The 9,822-nt window shown below is 43.0% G+C and overlaps 1 long non-coding RNA gene across 1 annotated transcript; it reads left to right on the forward strand.

Moving 5' to 3' along the window:
• The first annotated feature begins 3,115 nt into the window (after nucleotides 1-3,115).
• On the forward strand, nucleotides 3,116-4,834 carry LOC121859004. Its single transcript, XR_006087589.1, has 2 exons — nucleotides 3,116-3,991; nucleotides 4,762-4,834. It is a non-coding gene; the product is annotated as an uncharacterized LOC121859004 (long non-coding RNA).
• The last annotated feature ends 4,988 nt before the right edge of the window (nucleotides 4,835-9,822 follow it).

Consider the following 9,822-nt stretch of genomic DNA (forward strand, 5'->3'; position numbering starts at 1 on the left):
CAGGTCTACTAGCAACACAATAAATGCGGAAAAGAGAGGCCTGGGGTGAAATTGCTGTCTCATTCAACGCCAGCAACTCTGACCAACTCCCTCGCACAGCCAAGCAGCCGTTTGATTTTTAGACATCCAAAGGAGATTGAGCAATGGGAGTGCATACAACTGTATAAATCAATAAATATTCTCACCTACCTGCACATTCCACAAGGAATTATTTCTTCATCTACTGGATGATTGCGGAAAGTCTCGTAAAAATCATCAGCCACTGCTAACTCGGCCCTCAAGTTTTCGGTCTTTTATATCTCTGTTTTTATATTTCTGAAAGAAAGAGAAGAAATTAATGCTGTATAGCAATAGCAACAGCATTGGCTTTTTATAATACTTTCATCACCAATGCCCTACTTAAGGCAAAGGGAATGCAGAACAAACTAATATATTTACTGTACATATATGCATCACAAAAGAAATATATTGACGGTTTTGTAGAATTTTACATGCAGCAATATTTAAAAAGGCCTGTAGACAGTTTTAAAACCTGTAAATTTGCCATTAAAAATTAATTACAGAAACATGGTTATACTTTACGATGCTGTTGTGCACCCCATCCAGTAGATCGAAAACAAATAAACAAAACATTTTTGAAGTAGGCCTTAAATACTGTAGGCTACAGTCATATCTGCAAAAAAATTATTATATGATAATATATATAGATATGAGGATTTGTATGCTTCTGAGAAGTCTTTTGAGGTGACCCTTCAAAAATTGAACAGACCTGTTTGAAACTTGTCTTGCCAGAATATTTGGGCTTGCCAGGTGTGTGGGGGAACCAGCCCCAGACTTGCACATTTTTCTTGGTGCACGTCGTGGTCGTAAAATGTTGCTATATATATTAATATGCTACATAGCTTGGGTCTAGGACAATTGCCAGTAAGTAACTGGCACAAAACATGGAAATAACCTAACTTAACTTGAAATAGCCTAGCCTAGCCTAGCCTTACCTAACAAAATGTTAAATATGACCGATCTACAATTTTTTTTCACTTGACCATAAATTATGAGTCGTCATTTTGTGTATACTGTATAATTATTACAAAAAAAAAACATGAAAATATAGCACTATATCTTAGTGTTCCGCCCAGTTATGTCAGTTATTCGCACAGCAAGGAAGAAGTGGTGTCCAGAGGGCTGTTGTCTATGGGGAGGGGAGTAATTGTTCTGAAACCCATATAAGCTTATGTAAAGTCAGAATTAAAATTGGCAGCATTGCCAGGTATGACTGTAGCCTTGTGACTAGCCTACAGTATTTTAGGCCTACTTCAAAATGTTTTTTCTGTGTTTTCGATCAACTGATGTAAGTGCACAACAGCATCGTAAAGTATAACCATGTTTTTGTACTCCATTTTTATGGCAAATTTACATTTTTTAAACTATATACACTCTTTGAATATTACTGTATTGTAAAATCCTACAAAACCGTCATATATTTCTTTTGTGATGCATATATGTACAGTAAATGATATTAGTCTGTTCTGCATCCCCTTTGGCCATAGGCATTGGTGATGAAAGCATTATATAAGCCAATGCTGCTGCTATTGTTATACAGCATTAATTTCTTCTGTTTCTTTCAGAACTATAAAAACAGAGATATAGAAGACCGAAAGCTTAAAAAGACAGGTGGTGGTCCACGAGAAAAAAATATTAAAAGCTTCAGAAGAAACTGCCTTAACAGCATCACTGATGAGGGCCGAGTTAGCAGTGGCTGGTGATTTTTACGAGACCTTCCGCAGTCACCCAGTAGATGAAGAAATAATTCCTTATAGAATGTGCAGATAGGCGAGAATATTTATTGATTTATACAGTTGTATGCATTCTCATTGATACCATTGCTCAATCGCCTTTGGCTGTGTAAAAATCAAACGGCAGCAGTGACCTACCTTATACTGACTTTTTGCAGTTTTGCCTGTTCCAACCCCAGGGCCATCAACTGTGCTCACCAGTCATTGTTCCTGCCTCGACAGTGAATGCTCCTACCTCACCAGTGAATGCTCCTGCCTCACCAGTCATTGTTGCTTCACCAGTCATTGTTCCTGCCTCACCAGTCCTTGCTCCTGCCTCACCAACACTGGAGCAGGTTCAGGTACATTCAGGAGCCTGGGCATGCGTAACAGACGTGACCAATCGTCCAAGCGGCTAACAAGCCAATCAGTGGTGAATAGGATAAAAGTATATACATGCTGTTAGAAATTTATTTTCTTACATTTTACAATTAAATAATTTGATTTAAAGTAAATAAATCTACATTAATTTATTTTGTCAAAAAATTTCTTAAGTTAAAAAAGCCGTCGGAAGTATAGCGGCTAATATTTTGCTCAAGTTGCCGCGCTTTTCTGGGCGCACACGTCGCCGCGCTTCTCTGGACGCACACGTCGCCGCGCTTCTCTGGGCGCACACGTCGCCGCGCTTCTCTGGGCGCACACGTCGCCGCGCTTCTCTGGGCGCGCACGTCGCCACCTCAGCTTGTATGCGGCTGTGTGGGTGGAGCGACCCAAAAATGTTTGGGCGCGCCCCCACACATGCCGTCGTCCAACGGGCGTGTTTCGCCTTGTAGTAGGTGACCGCGACCAGTAGCAGGGGACGTCGAAGGTTCTGTCGGATTGGCACCCCACTACCGACTCTCTCAGCTCGTCTGAGTGGGGGGGGAGGGGGGAGTTCCGCACGACTGGGGGCAACCGCCAGTATCCTGGCTGTCCTACGACAGTCGTAGAGAAGAGCGCCGCCTCCACCTCGACTGTGGGGGTTCGCTCTCGCGACGTGCAGAGGGTCGGTGATCCACCCGACCCACCTCGGAACACGGACCACGGAGTCTAGCGTGTGTGGGAGTCGATGGGCTCACTGAGCCTGAAGGCGAGATGAGGGCAACGGACGCCTGGTGCGTCCTGGGCAGATCCTCAACCGGCTGCCTCTGGCCACGCCCGCGCGGCGTTTGCCGGGTTGAGACCCCCAGGGTCTCACCCGGCGTATTGCCGCGCGAGCGCGGTCGGGGTGGTTGGTTGGGGGTCTGCCCAGGCCTTTCAAGCGCCTCAGGATTGCAGGCTGAGCTGACTAATTAATACTCCTGATTAGTCCATGAGAAATCAAAGCCTCACACGCTTTGGTCTCTCGGCGCACACGTCGCCACGCTTCTCTGTGTGCGCACGTCGCCACGCTTCTCTGGGCGCGCACGTCGCCACGCTTCTCTGGGCGCGCACGTCGCCACGCTTCTCTGGGCGCGCACGTCGCCACGCTTCTCTGGGCGAACACGTTCCAGCAGTTTTTCTCTGGGCGTGCACGTAGCCATTACAGTTTCCGTCACAGCATATGCTGCAGCCTTCAATGCAGTGGCCCATCGTGTCTTGACCGAGATTTATTCCACCAGTCAATGCGATAACAGCTCGTGGTTCAACATGACCGGGGTGCATGTCTCATTCTAGTACTCGAGCAAACTAAGAATAGTTCTTGCCACAAACTCGAAGCAAACAGGGTGATCCATTCTATCCTCACCTAACAATTGATGATAGTGGGTCCCACCCGCTTGAGCCCATGTCCCCACAAATGATAAAGGTTGAGCTAGTCTTGGGGCACCTGCGTTAACATTTGATAGATATACTGCCCCACTCAAACTTCACGCCAAATAATGAGCGGCATGCCGACTCGTCGGCGCACGCTTCTCTGGGCGCACACGTCGCCACCTCGGTTGGGTGGGTGGAGCGGCCCAAAAATGTTTGGGCGCGCCCCCACACACACGCCGTCGTCCAACGGGCGTGTTTCGCCTTGTAGTAGGTGACCTTGACCAAGCATCCGTTACCCAGCGCATAGCAGGTCTACTAGCAACACAATAAATGCGGAAAAGAGAGGCCTGGGGTGAAATTGCTGCCTCATTCAACGCCAGCAACTCTGACCAACTCCCTCGCACAGCCAAGCAGCTCAAGAGGAGCTACGGACACTTAAAAAGGAAGTAAAGTATATGCTTATTAATGTACGGTGTTTTTCCATTAGGTTACTAAATTAAGTAGGATTAGAGTATTTAAGTTATCTGATAAAAATGTGAATTCATAGGAAGGTACTGGTATGGAGGTATAACAGTAAATGGTATCTGCCATACTTTTAGGTTTCTCTTGTTTTGAAATCTGTAATGCCAATTTTACCCTGACTATATACAAGCTATATGGTTTCAGAACAATTACCCCCCTCCCCCCCCCATAGGACAACTGCCCTCTGGACAATTACTCCCCCCCCTTCCTTGCCAGTGAATAACTGACACAATCATGGAACACTAAGATATAGTGCTATATTTTCATGCTTTTTTTTGTAATAATTATATACACAAAATGACGACTCATAATTTATGGTCAAGTGAAAAAAAATTGTAGATCGGTCATATTTAATATTTTGTTAGGTAAGGCTAGGCTAGGCTATTTCAAGTTAGTTAGGTTATTTCCATGTTTTGTGCCAGTTACTCACTGGCAATGGGGGGGGCCAATTGTCCTAGACCCAAGCTATGCAGCATATAACTCTATATAGCAACATTTTACGACCACGACGTGCACCAAGAAAAATGTGCAAGTCTGGGGCTGGTTCCCCCACACACCTGGCAAGCCCAAATATTCTGGCAAGACAAGTTTCAAACAGGTCTGTTCAATTTTTGAAGGGTCACCTCAAAAGACTTGTCAGAAGCATACAAATCCTCATATCTATATATATTATCATATAATAATTTTTTTGCAGATATGACTGTAGCCTACAGTATTTAAGGCCTACTTCAAAAAATGTTTTGTTTGTTTGTTTTCGATCTACTGATGTAAGTGCACAACAGCATCGTAAAGTATAACCATGTTTCTGTACTCAATTTTTAATGGCAAATTTATAGGTTTTAAAACTGTCTACAGGCCCTTTAAATATTGCTGTATTGTAAAATTCTACAAAACCGTCATATATTTCTTTTGTGATGCATATATGTACAGTAAATGATATTAGTCTGTTCTGCATCCCCTTTGCTCATAGGCATTGGTGATGAAAGCATTATAAAAGCCAATGCTGTTGCTATTGCTATACAGCATTAATTTCTTCTCTTTCTTTCAGAAATATAAAAACAGAGATATAAAAGACCGAAAACTTGAGGGCCGAGTTAGCAGTGGCTGATGATTTTTACGAGACTTTCCGCAATCACCCAGTAGATGAAGAAATAATTCCTTGTGGAATGTGCAGTTAGGTGAGAATATTTATTGATTTATACAGTTGTATGCACTCCCATTGATACCATTGCTCAATCTCCTTTGGATGTCTAAAAATCAAACGGCAGCAGTGACCTACCTTATACTGACTGTTTGCAGTTTTCCCTGTTCCAACCCTAGGGCCATCAACTATGCCTCACCAGTCATTGTTCCTGCCTCACCAGTGAATGCTCCTGCCTCACCAGTCATTGTTTCTGCCAGGGCCGGCGCCAGCCTATTTGGCGCCCTTAGCAGGACTGCAGCTGGCGTCCCCACCCGCCTCCCACTTAACGATTGGGTTTGCCCACAAAGTAATCCAGGTACCATATTGAAGAAACTGTTTACCTTACACTGATCTATTTTAATTTGCTAATACATACATTAATTAGCAAATACTCTTAAGCACAATGCAATAATGGCATGAAAAGTGACTGTAAAGAAACACTCAAAATCAAACTACTATTGTATTTAAACATTAAGCAATTCAATTAACATGTCATGACATTCTGGATTCCGCCGTTTTCTCGTTTTCGCTACGTGCCTGCTTATAACCGTTAACTTGATTCCTGGAAGCGAATTCGTCGATTACATCGTCATACGATAACTAGAGAGTCTAGACACTGCAATGTTCACACTGATGATGGCCAACTCACTAAGATGTTCCTGCGCCATTGTGGATCGCAAATAAGTTTTTATCAGTTTTAACTTAGAAAAGCTCCGCTCTGCTGCCGACACCGTTACAGGGAGAGTTGCACAAATCCGCAGAGCTACCCACAAGTTCGGGAATACTTCAGTAAGTTTCTTTTCATGCAGGAAGGTGAGAAAATCCATTGTCATTCTCTTGGAAGGCAAATCTGGGAGACACTGCAGCTCCATGGCCAGTTCCCTTCCATCAATGTCTGAGTTTCCCCCATGAGTAAGCGTGTTGCTGAGGGTTTGGCAGTGATCGACAATATCTTTGTCAGACATGTCGGTGAACCCCAACAATACCTTGAACTTTTCATTCACCTCGCCCAAGGTCTTGAACCTCTCATTAAGAGAGGAAATCACAGTATCCACTACCACATTGAAAAATGTAGTCTCCATCCTCTTGAGTACATCGCTGACAGGTTTGTCTGCACACTCATAGCTAAAGTGACATTTTTTAGTTCTTAGTCTCTTCTGTTTCAGCACCGTGTCTACGCTCATCGCTTCACAGATTTCTTTAGCAATAGTTAGTGCATCAGCAAAACATGTATTTCTGTAGCTGACAATATCATCTCTGGTCTTTTTGAGCAGATCTACAGCCACGCTGAGCTGTATCGTACTCGACTGCATTAGTTTGCTCACGTGCTGAATTTTGCTGAGTATATCCTACCACACAACTGAACAAATGACAAAACGGTATGACCCTACTTCCTCTGCCAACGATTAAGCCTCAACTTTGACGACAGGGTCAGTTGCAGATTCTCTGTGCTCCAAAAGCGCTTCTTTGATTTGCGCAGGTTGATATCTAATTGCCTCCACACTTTTTACTCGGCTTTCCCATCTGACGTCTGACCACGGTTCCAGATTAATATTAACATGTTTTAAAAGAACTTGCCACCTCTGAGGAGAGACTGAAAACAATGTGAATACTTTCGTTAAATATCCAAAGTAACAAGTTGCATTTAGGGAGCTCTTGGCAGCGTCGCCTAATATCAAATTCAAATTATGGGCACCACAAGGATCAAATAAGGCCCGAGAATTCTGTTGAAGAAGCCTGGCTTGAACTCCTTTGATGTTTCCTCTCATATTTGCTTCATTGTCGTAGGATTGACCTCGATAATCCTCAAAAGAAATGTTCATTTGTTTGTCTTCCGAGTAGAAGTCATGACAAATTTAGCCCTGTAGACTTCTCTCCCGCAAGGAACCCCAAGAAATGCGCCTTTATTGTTGGCTTGTCTTCAAGAAAGTTGCTCTTTGTGACTCAAATCAGGGGTGCAGTCTAAAATTGAGAAGTATTTCGATGCTTTGATATCGTCCATGATTCTCTCAGTAATCTTTGCACTGATAATGTTAATCAGTTCATTTTGGATCATTTGGACAAGGTAGTGAGTGTGACTGTGATTGCCTGCATTACTTTCAACCCTACTTAAATGATTCTCCATAACGATCAAATTTAACCAAAAGTTCCACTTCTTGGAGAAAAATACCATTGGATTGACAGTTAAGTTTTTCGGTTGACCCTCTAGAGCCAAATTGCTTTCAGCTAGAGACTGAATAATCGCCATTAGTCTAGTGAGGACTTGGCGCCACCCGTTCCACTCAGCCATTAACATTTCCATTTCCCGTCTGTCTATCGTCCTTCCTCTTGCAATGTTGACCTCCAGTTCCTTCTATGTTGTCATGTTTTTAGTGTGTTCTATGCTACTTTCATGTGTGCTGAGCAAATGACTAGCATTTTTTCAATCATTGATGCCTTCTTCAGCCATTCTAACATGTTTTGTAGAAAACATTTTACAACAGAAGCAAAAAAGTTTATCCTGTTTCACCAAATACATTAGCCAACTTCTTTGGATCTTCTCTCCATTTACTAAGATTCGGCGAAAGTAATCATGTTGACATCTTCTCCCATCCTTTTTTGGAAACACATATTTAAGATCAACTTGTAAGGTCCTCTGCGAACAAGTTCTGCCTGGTTGGACATTGAGGATGGCCAGTCGGTACGGTCAACAAGTGCAACCTTAATCTACGACTCTCAATATGGGTTTACAAAGGGAAAATCTTGTCTAACAAATCTGCTAACGTTTTTTAGGAAAGTCTTCGAGGTAGTAGATAATGACGAAAATTACGATGTTATTTACTTAGACTTTAGCAAAGCATTTGACAGAGCACCGCATCAGAGGCTTCTGAGAAAAATTAAGGCTCATGGTATCGAGGGGAAAGTTTTAAATTGGATAAAATCATGGCTCACCGATAGAACTCAGAGGGTCAGCGTAGTTGGTGTTAAATCTGAGTGGGGCCGTGTAACCAGTGGGGTTCCCCAGGGGTCAGTACTAGGCCCACTCTTGTTCATAATCTACAGAAACGATCTAGATACTGGGATCAGCAGTGACATAAGCAAGTTTGCGGATGACACCATAATAGGGCGGCAAATTAATTCAGGGCAGGATGCAAATGCATTACAGAAGGATCTAAATATACTGCAGGGGTGGTCTGAAAAATGGCAAATGAAATTTAACACCAGCAAGTGCAGCGTACTTAATATTGGAAGAACATATACTTATAATGTATACAGCCTTAACATCAACCTAGAGAAGTCGACTTGTGAAAGAGACCTAGGGGTACCTGTAAGCCCGGACCTACGGCCTAGAAAACAGTGCGCTAATGTTCGAAATAAGGCAAACAGAGTATTGGGTTTTATATCTAGAAGTGTAAGTAACAAGAGTGCAGAGGTCTTATTGCAACTATATCTTGCGCTAGTCAGACCGCACTTCGATTATGCGGTTCAGTTCTGGTGCCCCTATTATAGAATGGATATAAATTCACTTGAGTCGGTGCAGCGAAGAATGACATAAATGATTCCGGGACTTGGAAACCTTCCATATCAGGATAGGTTAAAGAAACTTAACTTGCATTCCCTAGAAAGACGAAGAGTGCAGGGAGATATGATAGAAGTATTTAAGTAGGTGAAAGGAATCAATAAAGGGATATAGATAAAGTTCTTATAATATCCGAGCAGGATAGGACTCGGAGCAACGGATTCAAGTTGGATAAGTTTAGGTTTAGGAGGGAGATAGGAAGAAACTGGTTCACAAATAGGGTGGTGCAGGAACTCTGGAAAGTTTCAAAAGGAGGCTAGATAGATTCATGGATGATAGTGGTAGTAACTCTCGACAGGAGCTGCCATGCACAGGCCAACCAGCCTATTGCAGACTCCTTATGTTCTTAGGTGCAGCCCTGGATGCAGCACATTCGAGCTGTGGTGGTGACACTGTTACTGTTGGCTGTGAAGAATGGAGCTGTGGTGGTGACACTGTATCTGTTGGCTGTGAAGAATGGAGCTGTGGTGGTGACACTGTATCTGTTGGCTGTGCAGAATGGAGCTGTGGTGGTGACACTGTATCTATTGGCTGTGAAGAATGGAGCTGTGGTGGTGACACTGTATCTGTTGGCTGTGAAGAATGGAGCTGTGGTGGTGACACTATCTGTTGGCACCCTTAGCATCTTTAGCGCCCTTAGCATTTGCTAACCTCGCGTAATGGAAGCGGCGGCCCTGGTTCCTGCCTCTCCAGTCATTGTTCCTGCCGTGTCACATTCTAATTGTATGATAACCGATTACCACTTCATAATGACCAAAATTCAGATAACCTATAGTGAATGATATTCTATTTTATTGTTATATGTGAATTATTTGTGTATGGGAAATTATATTTTGTATTAATGATTTAGTGTGTGCACCATATTGTGAAACCAATAACCGAAAGTATGTTATTTAAAGAATGTGTAACTACTACAGTATACATGTTTTCTGAATGTTACCGCATAATATGAATCTTGGGGAAGGGGTGTCATGGTCATAATGACATGGCTAGTCTGTCAAAACCTAATAATT

Source organism: Homarus americanus, unplaced genomic scaffold (assembly GCF_018991925.1).
Source record: "Homarus americanus isolate GMGI-L3 unplaced genomic scaffold, GMGI_Hamer_2.0 scaffold58073, whole genome shotgun sequence".
Classification (NCBI taxonomy): Eukaryota; Metazoa; Arthropoda; class Malacostraca; order Decapoda; family Nephropidae; genus Homarus; species Homarus americanus.